Source organism: Manis pentadactyla, chromosome 1, assembly GCF_030020395.1.
Source record: "Manis pentadactyla isolate mManPen7 chromosome 1, mManPen7.hap1, whole genome shotgun sequence".
Taxonomy (NCBI): Eukaryota; Metazoa; Chordata; class Mammalia; order Pholidota; family Manidae; genus Manis; species Manis pentadactyla.
The window spans coordinates 122,713,719-122,728,782 of NC_080019.1; the positions used below are offsets into that span (position 1 = coordinate 122,713,719).

At 44.9% G+C, this 15,064-nt stretch overlaps 1 long non-coding RNA gene across 1 annotated transcript in view; it reads right to left on the reverse strand.

The window, feature by feature from the left end:
• The window catches only part of LOC118907089 (uncharacterized), a 59,159-nt gene extending 49,786 nt beyond the window's left edge, over nt 1–9,373 (reverse strand). The window contains exons 1-2 of the long non-coding RNA XR_008997304.1: nt 7,555–9,373; nt 6,267–6,331 (exon numbers count right to left, since the gene is read on the reverse strand). This is a non-coding gene — a long non-coding RNA (uncharacterized LOC118907089). The remainder of the gene's footprint in view (nt 1–6,266; nt 6,332–7,554) is intronic.
• Nucleotides 9,374–15,064: the final 5,691 nt, after the last annotated feature.

A 15,064-nucleotide genomic window follows, 5' to 3' on the forward strand; every position in this document is an offset into this window, starting at 1 on the left:
ATGTTGGTGACGCTCAGGTCTGAGAGCTGCAGAGCTGTGCTGCTTTTACCACCGTGAACCACTTCGGTGTTTCAGTATTTCTACATAAATAAATGGTTAGGAATATAGAGGCGTATCTGATTTTTTCTCTTAATTGTCAGTATAACTTTTAGTGGAAGAGGCATTGGTTTCTAGAGCTCGTGCTGCCTGTATTATCTTGCCATCCGACCTCAATGAGCCTTGAGCCTTGACATCCCCACAACATGAGACATTATCTCTAAAGTTCTACCAAGCCGACATCTGAAGATTTATCCTCAAAGCTCAGACTCTTCAGCTTGTTATCAGACATGGCATAATATTAATCACTACTTTCCTGATTCTCTAACTCCCTTCGTCTAACTCTTGGTTCTCAACACTGGCTGCACATTACACGCTTCTGGCTGGGGGAGCTTTGGAAAATACAGATGCTCAGGCCACACCCCCAGAGATCCTGATTTAATTTAATTGGTCTGATGTGTGGCCCAGGCATCAGTATTTTTCAAAAGCTTCCCAGATGAATGTACCCAGGACTGAATATTGATCTAACCTAGTGAACTACTCCAATTTCATCTACCCTAGTTGTGCTTTTATAAATGTAGTTACTGTAACTGGAATTCCTTTTTTACAACATCCAATAATACTAGCCCTACCAGAGCTGATCTCAAAACAGATGTGAGCTTTTACTTTATTTGGTTAATTTGCTTAAATAAGTTAAGTGTCTTGCCAAAGCTTCAAAATGCTATAAGATTATGTGCGTGTTGTTGTTGAGATAATAGATTATTTTTTTCTTCAGGGGTAGAGACAGAAGAGTGTCACCCTAACCAGTAGGTTCTAGGTCACTCTGACCCAGTAATTGATTGGCCAGGTGAAAGAAATAACACAAAATATTTATTTAACCCAAGGGTAATACCCATTCTTTGGAAACAGCCTATTTGAGACCTGGCCTAAAAGACTGGCCTGAACTGGAGGGGGTAGGCAAATGGAAGTCTGGATAAGAGGTCAGCCTGCAGCCATCTGAATCTTGAAAGTCCCTAGGCTGTTTTGTGTGCTATTTGTCTCTCAAGTTGGTATCTATTAGAGGGAGTTGAACTTTCCAAAGATTCCATCTAAATGTGACCCAGGGACAGTAAGTACCCAGAGAAAGTCCAAACATTCTTATGAGTTCAAAACAGATTTGCTTTTTTCTTTTTGGAAGGATCTGCTGATTTCTTTCTAGAAGAAATCTAGAGTTTGTTTCATTTTAAAATGTCTGCTACAGTTCCTTTGTTAAACTTAAGCTTCTCTCTTGCTGTTTTGCAAGACTCCCTGCGCCACATCACACACACAAGCAGAAATGCTGTTTTCTCATTCAGCCTCTGGTGACAAGTTAAGGTAGGTGAAATACTAGCAGGTGGTACTAGTTGATACTGTGGTAGAGAGTTGTTTCTCCAAACATCTTTGGTGGGACTGACATTCAAATAGGAACATCAGGCAATTCTGTGGACCTTTGGCCTTTACCTGTTGCTTGTAAACAATCTCTACCATACCAAAAGACACAAGATTCTACTTAAATGTAAAATGTGTGAAATCGCCTTACATGTTAAACTGCTGTTTCCCCTTGGCAATAGAAAGATTAGCTCTGTAAAGGGAACGGTTTTGATCTTGCCTTCCAGCTACAGTATTTACATTCCAGTAAAGTACATCTGGATCAGTTAATAGTCACATGAATGAATATGCAACCCAAGATCATGTTTTTAAATAAGGTTATCAGCCAAAGAATGGGGAGAGGGGCTTACCCTAATAATCTAAAGATGAAAATCCCAGAAAGACACAGAAATTTTCTCTAATGTGAATTTCCGTGATAAACTCTGGGTTGAAAAAAAAAAGTCTTTTCAGGACAGGAACAAGGCAGGAATGAACTAAATCTTTAAATGAGAAAACCAGAAGTGGGGGGAAATCTTGTCACCCCAGATACATTGTCTTGCACAGATATCAGTCTGTGCTTTAAAAATTAAAAAGAAAAAAGCAGTCTAGGCAAGAGACATGGACTTTCAAAACAGGGAAGTATTCACTTCTTTTGTGAACTACAGAAATCAGATCAGAAATGCTTGCCTTGAGGAAAAAAAGCTAATATAGGACAGTTTCCAATGGAGAAAATGATTTTTTAAAATCTCTATTGCATGTAATGATATGTAGTTTGAGTTTGGGGACAGAAGTAGCCTAATAATTGTGTTTTATTTCTGTCTAATCCAGAAAACATTTTGCACTTACTATGTACCAAGCACTAGGCTGAGCATAATGATCTCAAGCTAAGTAAGACTCAGACCCCTTCTACGAGACACCCACCATTAGGTGACACTGCTTACTGTGAAAATTCACACAAGTATTAGCACAACCATAGTTTCACGGCAGATGAGCCTAGTTGCTCAAGGCTCAGAGGTCAAGAGGGTCGGTAGTAATTTGAACATGTCACCAGCTTTGATCATCCGTTCAATCCAACAGAAGTCCCCTCAGAGCCAGCCCTAGACAGGAACTCAGGAGGTGCTATGGGGGGTGTAGGGATGAGTAAGACAAGTTCCAGCTTTCCAAAGGGCTCCCAACCACGGTTCCAGATGAAATAGAAAACTAAATGAGTAACTTTAAGGATAATTCATTGTAAGGGCAAGTAAATAGTGTTTCTCCTCAAGAGAAACTAGATAGAGAAACTTTTGAAATGCTTTGTGAGAATGATGCTTTAAAAGCACAATAGGTTAAAACAGCAGAAGGACAAATCAGCTCTTCAGTCATTTAGTGACTGGCCTTGGGCTGCTTAAGAAGTAGGTATTCACTGGCAGGCTTCTCTGTCTCTCACAGACATTTAACCCATTGCAGAGGTTTTAGGAGCCACCAATTTGTAATTTAATGGGCTTTTCAGGGAGAACAAAGATGCTGTTAAAGCCTTACCAATGACTTCTAGACAAGAGTTGGGGCAAAAAGTATAACTGAAGGAAATGTTACCTCAATGCAACTATCCATGTTGACTCCCTCAGCTGTTCCCTCAAGTCTTCCCCAACCATTCCACCCTGGATGGCTGTTACTGTTCCTAAATTCTCCCAGGCCCCTGGGCTGTATCCCTGGATCTCACGCCCCAGCCAGTGAAGTTTGGAGCTGTTCTCTGGCTGGGTCACGGGCCTCCTGATTGCTCTGTGAGACCGACACTAGAGATCACATCTTCTCTCCCCTCTGCCTCCCCCACTGCTTCTGGCGCAGGGCTCTTTGTATAAGATGACTTGAACATGGCCTGACAGGGGAGGCCTTGTACTTGGACAGGAAGATCTGGAGACCATGCCTAGTGACCAGCTACTGACCTTTGAAAACTAACTTTCTATCTGGACATAGTGTCCTCATCTACAAAGTGAAGAGTATGGGTTATATATTTCTTTTAGGCCTGTTCCTAATACTCTATGATTATGTTTTCTAGCAAATGCCAAATATTTCCCTCTCTCTCTCTCTCTCTCTCTACACATACACACACACACACACACACACCATCTCCCACCTTATATCTCCTTTTTTAAATGAGACAAATACACAACCTCAAATACTGTTGCTAGGCCTCTCCAAATGAATGTTCCTAAAACTGACATTTTATCCTAACAATATCAACACATTGAACCCAATCCCACTGAATACAAAACTGAACACAATATGTGTCCAATTCTTTACAGATTACAGTCTCACATACAATCCCAAATAGAGTGGTGTAATTCTACAGTAGCCTGTTACTGTTGGGCCCATTTTACAGAAGAAGTTTAATAGCCACAGAGCTAGCCAGCAAGTTGTCTCCACTCCACAGAAGCCAAATACCCTCTCCCTGGGGTGCCACAGGCAGAGCTACAGATCCTTCTTCTGCAGTGGGAGGTAGGAAGGGAATGGTTGAAGTTCAAAAAGAGAGAAGAGCAAAGGGAAGAGATGGGGAAAGAGAAAGGCAGAGAGGAGGGCAAGCTACATTCCTGACCCTGGTGTCAGGTCCTCCACTCCGATGGGCCCTCAGCTCACAGCGCCTCACACCTCTAGGACTTAGAACCTCTGGGTTATTCTTCTGACCCTCTGCCATCTCCCTGCCCTATCCTGCTCTCTCCCCTGCTTAGGCTGCCCTAAAAAGAATGCCCACTGCAATCTCTCTGCAGCTGTTTGATCTTTTTAAATGTCTCTCACTTGTCTGTGGCATATGCTCCAACCAAAAAATAGACCTTGGGCATTCAGGATGGGAAAGAGTATTAAATGGCAAAAGCCAGCCTCGTGCCAAGGGTGCGGGCAGCCCCTAGATATCTAGGATCACCAGATGTCCTGGATTTGCTGGGATGGTCCTAATTTAAAACATTCTAACCTCTTGTGCCCATAAGTATCTTCACACTTGTCAGACCATGTATCCCTGTTTGGGGTTTGGAAAATATAGTTACTACAAGGATACCCTATATCCAGGTGCCAAACAGACCTGGTGTCAGAGTCATGGCGATGGAAAGAGGACAAATACGGGGGCCAGATGGATCTTGGGTCAGCTGCTCTGCCACCTACTATCTGTGTAGCTTTAGACAGCCTTTGTTCTTTCTGAGCCTCAGTTTCTTCATCTAGAAAATGGTTAGCTTCCCTTTAAGTCAGACCCATGGATTCTGATTTATCAGAAAAACCATTGCTCACAGACAATATCTTCCAGATGTTTCTGTCTTTCTGTCTGTACTATTGTATTGTTTGAATTTAGGTCAAATCTGGTGTGTTACTATTTAAAGCGTTAGCTTAAATGTATGGTTCAGAGTGCCATCTTAAACAATTACTATAACAGCAACCAAAATATCCCAACAGATATAAAATGCCTTGCTTTCTTCTTGCCCATCCAGTCCAAATCCTCCTCATTCCTCAAGACTCAGTTCAAATTCACTCTCCACTGCTCCCTAACAGTTTCATAGCCAGGTCAGGGGGTTCATCTAGACTGTTTCTGCTTTGGCCTCTCCTCTCTCCTCCCTCTGATCCACTTGTCACAAGCCCACCATGTGGACCTGCCTGTGACCCCTCTCCCCACCTAGTACTCAGGGGCCTAGGCAGACAATGGAAGGGGGTTTGGCTGTGGAGCCAGCCAAGCACCATATCTGACCCTGGCACCCCACTAATTGCTGTTGACCTGCCTCTGATCACTTGACCTTTCTCAGCCTCAGGGCCCTCATGTGAAAACTGGGATAAGATTTCCTACATGTTGTGCCCACAAGAAGCATTTTCAGAGCCTTCTTGTTGCCATGTTATTTAACAAGCATTTACTCCTCCCCTCCCAAACCTTCTTCAGTTCCTGTTCTAGGTATATAAGGCACAAGCTCAACACCCCAAACTCTCCAGAATCTGGTCATACCTCAGGCATCTCAAACTTACTTCCCACCCATCACAGCTTTTGGTACCAGCAAGGTCGGGCTCCTGCCTGCTCACTCCCCTGCCCCTGCACTTCCACCCAAGCTACTCCTTTCCCCAGGCAGGCCCTCCACCCAGCTATCCAAGGACCTTCAAGTCACACCATTACCAACTGCTCTGGGCTGAATTGTGTCTCCCCCAAAAATTCATGTGTTAACATCCTAACTTCCCTAATGTGAAATGTATTTGGAGATAGGGCCTTTAAGGAAGTAGTGACAGAAGAGTTTATGAGTAAGGGCCTAAGCCAATAGCATGAGTGTCTTTATAAGTAGAGATACCTAAGAGCTTGCTCGCTTGCGCTTTCTCTCTCTCTCTCTCTGCCACCTGAGGACACACCAAGAAGGTAGCCATCTGCAAGCCAGGAAGAGAGCTCTCAGCAAAAAGCAAACAGGCCAGCCCCTTGTTCTTACCTTTCCAGCCTCCAGAACCGCGGGAGAATAAATTGCTGTTGTTGAAGCCAGCCAGTCTCTGATATTGTGTGATGGCAGCTTGAGCTAAGACACTCACCATCACTGCCCTCTCCTTTCTCAGAACCCTGTGTCACTCATCACCTACCCCTCACATGATAGTCCTAAATGAATGACACTCTATCTTGCCGACTCAGTGATTTTCCATGTGCCTGTCCATTTTGCTCCTCCATTAAGGAGAGCTCTCTGTAGGTAGAAGCATAAGAGTTTGCATTACCCACAGGCCCAGCACAAAGCATGGCACACAGCAGCTCAAGACATGTTTAGCTGGTTAAAAGTCATGTGCTGATAGAGGAGGACCAGTGGTCCTGAGAGCACAGGAGTTTTCCAGTTGACTGTGGGACATCTTCAAAGGCACACACTTACCTCACCCAGACATTTGCTTCTCGGTGTCCAGTCTTGGCTCTGTCTCCACAGCCCCTGGCAGAACACTGGGAAAGGGCAAACACACAGATGACAATCCACACGAATGCGACAAGGAGTTTCTCTAGCCACTCAGCTAACAAAGAGAAGTACCATATTGAAATAGTATGTATGTATAATTGACCACCTGCTGCATGCCAGCCACTGCGTAAATCAGACCCAATACCAAACGAATTTTTCTCCACTTTACAGGTAAGAAAACTGAGACTTAAAGAGGGTAAGTAACTTGCCAAGGTCACAAACCTTGTAAGTGAAATTGTGAGCCATTGAGAAATTGAATTGAAAAGCTTTCATTTGCTAGTTTTTTCAGCCAATGAGTAGGGCAGATACCATAAGCAGAACCCCTAAATTATTGTTTGTGGGAGGATAGAGAAAGGAGACCAACATAGATTCAGTCCTTAAGAAATTGTGGAAAAGAGGACATGCAGATGATGAGTTATAAGTGGTTACAAATGCCATAAGAAGAGACAGGGACCAAGTGTTTCAGGAGTTCGAGAGAGACCCCATTGCACCCTGACTTTGGCAGTGGACACTGAAGGACAAGCAGGAGCCCAGTGCAGAAATGGAAAGTGCTGGCAGAGCTTTCACTAAACAGGATGTAAGGCTTGTAAGGTGGTGCACCCCAGGAAGACAGGCCAAGATAAGAGGAGTAGGACCTCTGGCAGCATGAAGCCACCTTTACACAAAGCTGCCAGAGCCCCATGATACTTGGTTTACCCTCATCCCCAAGCGTCCTATCCCCAACTCCTCTAGTTTAGGCAGTGAACTCAATTAGGGGCACTAAGCTGCTGAGAAGGGACATTAGGCCTAGAAGGAGAGCATTGGCGTGTGGCACAGAAGGGGCACTGGACTTGGGATTCTAGAAGCAGCTCTGCTGCCACCCAGCAGGGTGACCTTGGATAAGCCTCCAGCGTGGCTAGCTTTAGAAGGCCCTCATCTGCGGAATTTCTGATCACCACGTGAGTCCCACTCACACCAGGTGCCAGGCTGGGCCACAGAGTGGAGGCCTGACTCTGCAGGGTGGCACGGATCACCTGTGCAGTCTTGGAAGAAGCCGTTTCTGATTTGGGGGAAGTAGGCGCAGCAGGGCCTCCCACTCAGAGCTCTCAGTTGACTGAGCGTGACCTCAGGGTGCCTGGTGTGAGGCCAGTTCGGTGCTCAGTGGGGAGGGCCTCTAGCCCTTCTCTGGGTGAGGTCCGACTTTCAAGACCACCCTATTAACAGCACTAACCTAATTAAACAGAAAGAGACTAGATCGTTCCGCCGGAATCTGAAGGGCAGGAGAGGCCCCATGGGGCTGCCCCATCCCTCGCTGGTCCCAGGAGCAGACGGGGCGCCGGTGGGTGTGGGCCCCGCAGAGGCTCGAAATGCCCCGGGGGCCTTGGCGGCAGGCAGCTCCCATTTCCCGGCTCAGCCCGGGCGGGCGCGGGGCAGCTGCTGGGAGGTGAGCGGAGCAGCGTTTTCCCACAGTCTGGGGCGGTGACACATGGCGCTAACACATTCCACAGCCGGCGGCCGCGCCAGGCCTGGCCCCGAGTCAAGGCAGCGCCGGGAGCTGCCGACCAGCAGGTTCTGACTTTGGCACCCGCTGCCGCCTTCCCGCCTTCCCCACGCCGGGGTGGCCGGGGCGGGGACGCAGGGGCCCGCGCCGCCTGCTTAACCCTTGGACGTCTGGATACAGAGGCTCAGAGGGCTTTCTCAACTCCGTGAGGCTCACTAGGTGCTGAATAAGGTGGGATGAATAAATGAACGCGTGAACGAAGGCAGGCAAGAAGGCTGAAGGGAGTCCCTCTTGGCTTGCACCCGGTGCGTCTATACAGCTGTGAGCAGTTTCCACAGTACCGGGTGCTCACTCTATCCACACATTCTTGAGAAGACGCAGAGGAGTTAGGGGAGCAGGTATTGGTACTCCCAGCTTTTCACGGGGGAAACTGGACTCAGAAGAGGCTTGCTCAGGGCGGCGCTACTCTTGCCGCTAGATTCAGACGGGAACTGCCACAAGGATGTGGGGAGGGGGGGGCGCTCTCCATCACGTTGGTTCTCCACCTCTGAGTCTGTATGGGGCGGACTGCCAATCTGGCCGGAACCCATTCCCTTAGTTGCCTATTTACCGATAGGCTATGGAAGACTTGATCACAGACCACTTTAGCAACCATTTGAGAGATGCAAAAGCAAACATTTAGAAAACTGCTCATTGATCAAAATTCAGATTCTGGGGGTAGCATCCACAATTTGAGCTCCCAATCACATTTGGGAAAGACCCATAAGGAGACAACTATATCATAGGGTGATCAGAGAGGTATGACCTAAGTGGAGGTACAGAGTTGAGAATACTGCTGCTCGAAGCTTCAGAAAGAGCTGACCTTTATGTTAGGCCAAGAAGAATGGTAGGTCTTCAGACAGAGGCATCAGGGAAGGCCAGTCCAGGTAGAAGAAACACAACAGGATTACTTAGGACACAGAAAATAAGAATCGTAAATAAAACATGGACAAACTGTATGACATCAAAATTTCAGATGTGTGTTCACAAAACATTATGCCATCAAGAAAGAGGCAAACCACAGACTAGGAGAAAATGTTCACAGAAAAACATACCTGACAAAGGGCTTATATGCAGAATATATAAAGAACTCCTGCCACTCAATAATAAAAAGACAACCAACCTCATTTTTAAGAAATGGCCAAAGACTAAACACTATGTGAAAGATATGCAAATGACCACAATAAGTACATCTGAAAGCCCTCAAACAACATCAGTCACCAAAAAAACACAAATTAAAACTACCATGAGATACCACCTAATACTTACCAGAATGGCTATAATTAAAAACTGACAACAGCCAGGTGTTGGAGAAGATGTAGAGCAATTGGAACTCTCATACAACACTGATGGAAATAATATATGTTACAGCCACTTTGAAAAACTGATAGTTTCTTAAAAAGTTAAACATACATCAACCCAGTGATACACTGATAAATCCTTAACAACTGGCTCCCCAGAAGAAAAAAAGATATAAATACTTCCACCACAGCTGACTTCAAGCTGCCAACATGGTGTCACAGTTGGGAAGAGGTGAGCACAGTCGCCTCTCGCTGGCTGGTACCAGTCCACTCCAGCACAGCACCGCATCTACCCCATGACATAGCAATTCTCCTCATACGTAATTACGTAAGAGAAATTAAAATATATATGTGTCTATGAAGAGTCTCATACAAGAATGTCTGTAGCAGTATTATTCATGATAGACCATAACTGGAAACAACCCAGTTGCCCATCAAAAGAGGATAAATAAGTGGCACTGTATTCATACAGTGGAATACTATATACCTTCACTGTAATTCATAAACTAGAATGGGTAAAAATAAATGATCTACTGAGACATGCAACATGAATGAATCTCAAAGAATCATTTTATGTGAAAAAAGACAAACATGAGCAGAACACCCTGTATGATTGCATTTATACAAAATTCTAGAATAAATCAAAATTAGCCAGTGTGATAGAAATTAGATCATGATTGCTGAGGGGGACAGAGATTGACTGGGAAGGACTCTGAGCAAAGTTCTGGGATGAGAGAAACGTTCCAGGCCTTGATATGCATTGATCAAAAAACAGAACACTTAAGACCTAAGCATTTTGCTGGTTATTAATTATAAGATAAGAAAAGGGCACTGCAGAGAAAAAGCCTGGATATTCTTCACTAGAAAACACACACCAGCACAGGAGCAGAGGCCCGCAGCCCGGCACGGGGGCAGCAAAGCAGCTGGTTCAGCACATGGGCCTTGGGGAGTAAACTGTGTTTTCTCTTACTTTCTTTTAGCAAAATCAACAAGGCATTATTTGCTTTGCCGCCTACTGTGGTTACTAGGTCCCCCAGTCGCAGAGCGTAGTGCGGGCTGGGCAGCTGAAGGGCACTGAGGTCATGTGGCCAAGTCATCCCCACAGTTCCCCTCATCTTTCCCCACCTCTCTGCCCCCTCCCCCACTTTTGAGGAATCCATTTAAGGAACGTGCAAAGTTACTTTTCCTCCCAGTTCTCCCCACTCCCTCATATACATTCCCTTCCTCCAATCCCAACCTTCTATTCCTCTTTTACATACAGAGATACATGTTGACTATTTAATAGCCCAGGGCAGTCAGGAATCCTTGTCTCTAAGAGTTCTACCAATGGCTGCACAAAGATCATTAAGTAACTTCTCAAAGATCACCCAGGGTGTTGATTTTGAAACATTGTTCTGTCATCACTTAACTAGCTGTGTGATCATGGGAATGTTACTCTCACTCTCTGAGAGCCTCAACTTTCTCATTTGCAAAATAAGGGAAATAATTCCTACCTCAGTGGGTGGGCTATCCAGGATAAAATGAGATAACCTGTGAACGATCAACATATTTGTGGGACTTAAAGTTTGGGTTTGTTTTTTTTTTTCATCTTCCATTGTAACTCATCCATACTATAAACATTTTAATGATGCTATTTTAAGATGTTGCGCAACTCCTCCAAGTCACGCACCTACAGAGGAGCAAAGACAGGATTCCAGCCAGATCTCTGCTCTTCTTCCTGTCCTCAGTCCATGCGGTGCTTCCAGGCTGGAAATCCATCTGGCTCAGGACACTGAGTGGACTCCACCCACTCGGCCTTCCATTTCTGCAATTCCAGAAATACAGCATAAGAGAGCCAGGTGCAGGAAGGTGGAAAGGCTCTTGTCTCACACAAAAACAGTAAAATTCCTTTCAAACCCTCCTACCTCCCACTCCTTAATGAGTCTCTTACAAACATAAAATCTCCTTGACTTTTCAAAATTTTAAAAGAGTTACTTGTAGAACTCTTGAAAACTGAATGTGAGGCACTTGAAAACTTCAATACACAGGATTTCCTTTTGCTTTTCCATACTTTCTTCACACACCCTTTCCCATAACAAAATTGTCTAGTCGCTCCCCATCCCTCCCACCTCCTTAACCTCATTCTCATTGGCACTGTCTCTACTGTAAAGATGGCTGGTTCCAAGGTCCTCCAAAACACTGCTAGCTACTCCTTTTAATTGCCTTGATCCCCAAAGCTGGTGTTTCTTCAGTCTTCTTTCTTATTGGACCTTTTTTCTCAACTACTCAGTGTCCCAGAGAGCACAGGACTTTCCTATCTCTGTGCCTTTGCTCATGCTGTCTACCCTACTCTTCTCTTCTTCATACGGTACCCATCCTTCAAAATTCAGCTCAAATGCCAGCCCTTCCATTAGAGCATTCTCTAATGTCTCCATCTAGAAGGGATCTCTCCCTCCATTTGAGCCCCATAACACTTTTCTAAACCTTCTTGTTATGGAGTCCATCCCTGTCCCCTGTGTAGGGATGGATGATGAGACAGACAGCTATGAGACATACTCATATTAACATGATGCAGACACCCAGATATACTTACTTTTTCACTATTTATTTAACAACTTCTATGTCTTGTCTATCTATCCATAATCTATTTCTGATCTTGGGAATAGGCATCAGAAATATTTAATTCAGGCTGGATCCCAAGTCCTGTTGTAGTCAATACTATATTTGACAAAGGGCCAGATATATTTTAATTTGTCCCTCACCTGAAGCCTGATGAGTTTTACTAGCATTCAGAAGTAGACGTCAATACATTCTTGTTCCTGCTCTTTGGGTCTTAACAGAATCAGAGGTCAACCAATCCAACTGCTCATTTTTCAGACGAGGAAAGCAAGGTCTAGAGAGGGGCAGTGGCTTGCACAAGATCAGATATAGAGACTAAAGATCTACCATGAGTCCCGACTACCAACTCCTCACTCTGTCCTTTATACCTTAAAACTTAAAGTACTGGTTTATCCATTCTAGGTAGGTTTCAAACCTTGATGAAAAGCAGGTTTGGGAAGAAAATCCCAGACTTCTCTAAAGAGAGGTAAGATTTCTCTTCATATAGGTTCTATTTTTAGCACCATTAGATTTGGGGCCTTAACTTTCCAAGGTGTCATTTGTACAATGAAGAGAAAAATGCTATATTCCTGACTTCTTCCTAAGAGCTCTGGAAGATTCCAGAGTTCTGTTTGCACAGTAAGCTCCTCTCTGGCATGGAAAATTAAAGACTGGAGACTTGCATGCTGTAGGCTCTGACTTTTCTTCTTAATAGAAATTCTAACATCCACAAGGACTTGGTTACATTTTGAAGAGCTCCTCTATTATCAGACCAGGAATTAACCACTTCTCTGCTCTTGTAATGTAATCACTGTCCATAGTTTTTATTGCAGAACAAAAAGCTCAGGTAAGCCTCTGTGCACTACCAGTTTCTCTGTCTTCTCGAGGGAAGGCTCTGGCTTCTCTATCCCAAAGTACAATTCAACAACACTACCCAGGAATTTCTAAAACTCTGATCCAAGGTTTCCAGAAACACCTTTGGTTCTGTTTCTGTATTGTAATAGAATTTCTTGATGACCATGATTCAAAGCCTCAGTTCCCCTCCTTTGCAAAAATACTGTATGTGAAGGAAAAGGGCACAACTTATCTGTGTGTCATGAATACAGCCAGTGTCTATTCATGGGCATTAAAATAGTTGTCATTTTCTCCTGGAAAATCCAAAGATAATAGGAAGAAATTGGGAGAGAGTGGCCAGAGAATGGGGGCATCGGAATGGCGGCAGGGTCTCTCTGCAAGAAGTTCACCTTCTCCCCAAGTGCCCAGGCAGCAATTCTGACTGGTCAGCCAATCCAAAATACATCCTGCTTTTATGAATTTCTAATCAACACCCCAAATGCCAGAAGTTTCTTTTCAAATAAAAAAAAAAAGCGAGTGAGGAAGAAAGGAAGAAATCCCAAAGTGGACACAAACCAGGCACCGTGGCCCCCCACTCCAGCTTGTAAAGCAGTGACAATGGTGAGAAATCAATGCACAGAACCACAAGGCAGCCTTCAGACACCTCTTGACCTTGTCACTTCCTGGGTAATTAAGAGGCACTACAGTTCCGTGTCACTGTCAGGGGCTGAATGTATATCGATAGATAGATATATATGTTCTTAAAAGATTCTTTTTCTACAGCCTTGGTCAAGGTTCCGCCAAAGAAAAGGGAGAAAGAAAGGCATTTTGTTCAGAGTGCAGTGAAAGGAAACATGAAAGGGGAAACCTAAATTTTTCAACACAGTCTGCTCCTGACATGGGAAAATGGTGCAGACAAGAATAGATGGCTTGTTCACTGTTGTTTTTTTCCTTCCTTCCCTTGACAGATTATCTTGTGAATGTGTTGTAGGCAGCAGGGCACCCCCTCCCATGCCATGTCCTTCTTCAGATACCTTAAGAGCAACAGTGCAAACCCTGAGGTCTCCAAGACACACTGAGTCACTGCTTTGCTTCACGGGACCCAAAGGGAGCCGTTTTCCTTCTTTTGGCCTCAGTTTCCCCAGTTGAAAGAAACTGGACTAAAGCCTCTTTGGAGACATTTCCAAGGCTGACTTTCACAGAGGCCATAAGAAATGGCTGCTGACCCTGCCAAGGAAACAGGCACATTGAATTCTGGGAGAATAGGAATCCCTACCCAGGCCTGTCAAACACCAGCTACAGAGGCCACTCATACCCACAGAGAGCCTCGTGGGAAGGTCGCTGGGAAAAGGTCGCAGTAAGTCATGGGAGGGGAAAGTTCTAACAGCACTCTGCCAGCTCTAAGGCTGATGGTTCTTGGGTGAGTGTGTGCTCTTTCCCAGTGGATCTGATCTCAGAGGGCTGTTGAGAGTGTGCTTCGTAAACTGACACAGGATCATGTCCATCATGGACTGTGGGCTCTCTGGCCCAAGGCCCTCACTGATTATCTCAGCATCTGTCTCAGCTCCAGGCTCAGGGCCCCACATGCAGGAGGTGCTCTGTGAATACTTATTAAGCCAACATCTGAATTTAAGGAGACGGTGGGAAAAAGAAAGCTTGTTGGTGTGGGATGCCTCGGAATCACTTCCATGTAAAACAGGTTTTATTTCAGCAAAACTAGGCACTTTTCTAAGTTCTCAGTAACAAGTTTTAAGCCTGGAGGACAAGAATCTGGTTCTATCATCTCTCTATGCCCAATACTAACACAGTAATGGGGTATGTGCAAAGCAGTAAAAATTTGGGGGAAGGACTAGCTGAAGGGTGTTGCCTGCTGAGGTTTTCCTGTTTGGTGTGCCAGCTCTGCACCTTGGCGTAGGGGCTTGTGTATAATAGTGACTGTCCTGGAAGACCTGTCAGTGTGGCCCACTGAGACCCTGCAATGAGTTGCATTCTCTGCATGCTGTCATAGGCAGTTACACATGCCTGAGCTCCCAGCAGGCTGCAAACTACTGTGGAAGTTGCATTTGCTGTCACACCAAAGATGCCCCTTTCACTCTTTGAATATCAAAAGTATAAATATGGTCTAAAAAACAAGTAAATGTGGTCTAGAGGAAAGTACAATATAAAATGTACTATCAAATAGTACATTTATAACTCACATGAAGCTTGTCCTGATGTTATCTTCAACTCATAGGATAGGTGCTGTGTTTTAAAGGATTCTGACAGAACTTCAGAAAAGCTGGCTCCCAGACTACCTGGCTTCCCTCACAGTCCCACCTGCGGGAAGGCACTGGGTCAGTGTGATCCAGCCTGCAAATGGGCAGGTACTGCCCGGGGACAAAAAGATCATTACTACTTTTGTCTCATGGCCACCGCTTCTTCTGGCCAGCTTAAAGCCTTTTCATTTCTTCTTACAGTGGCTTGAGAGGCAAGAGGGGCAGTACTGCCAG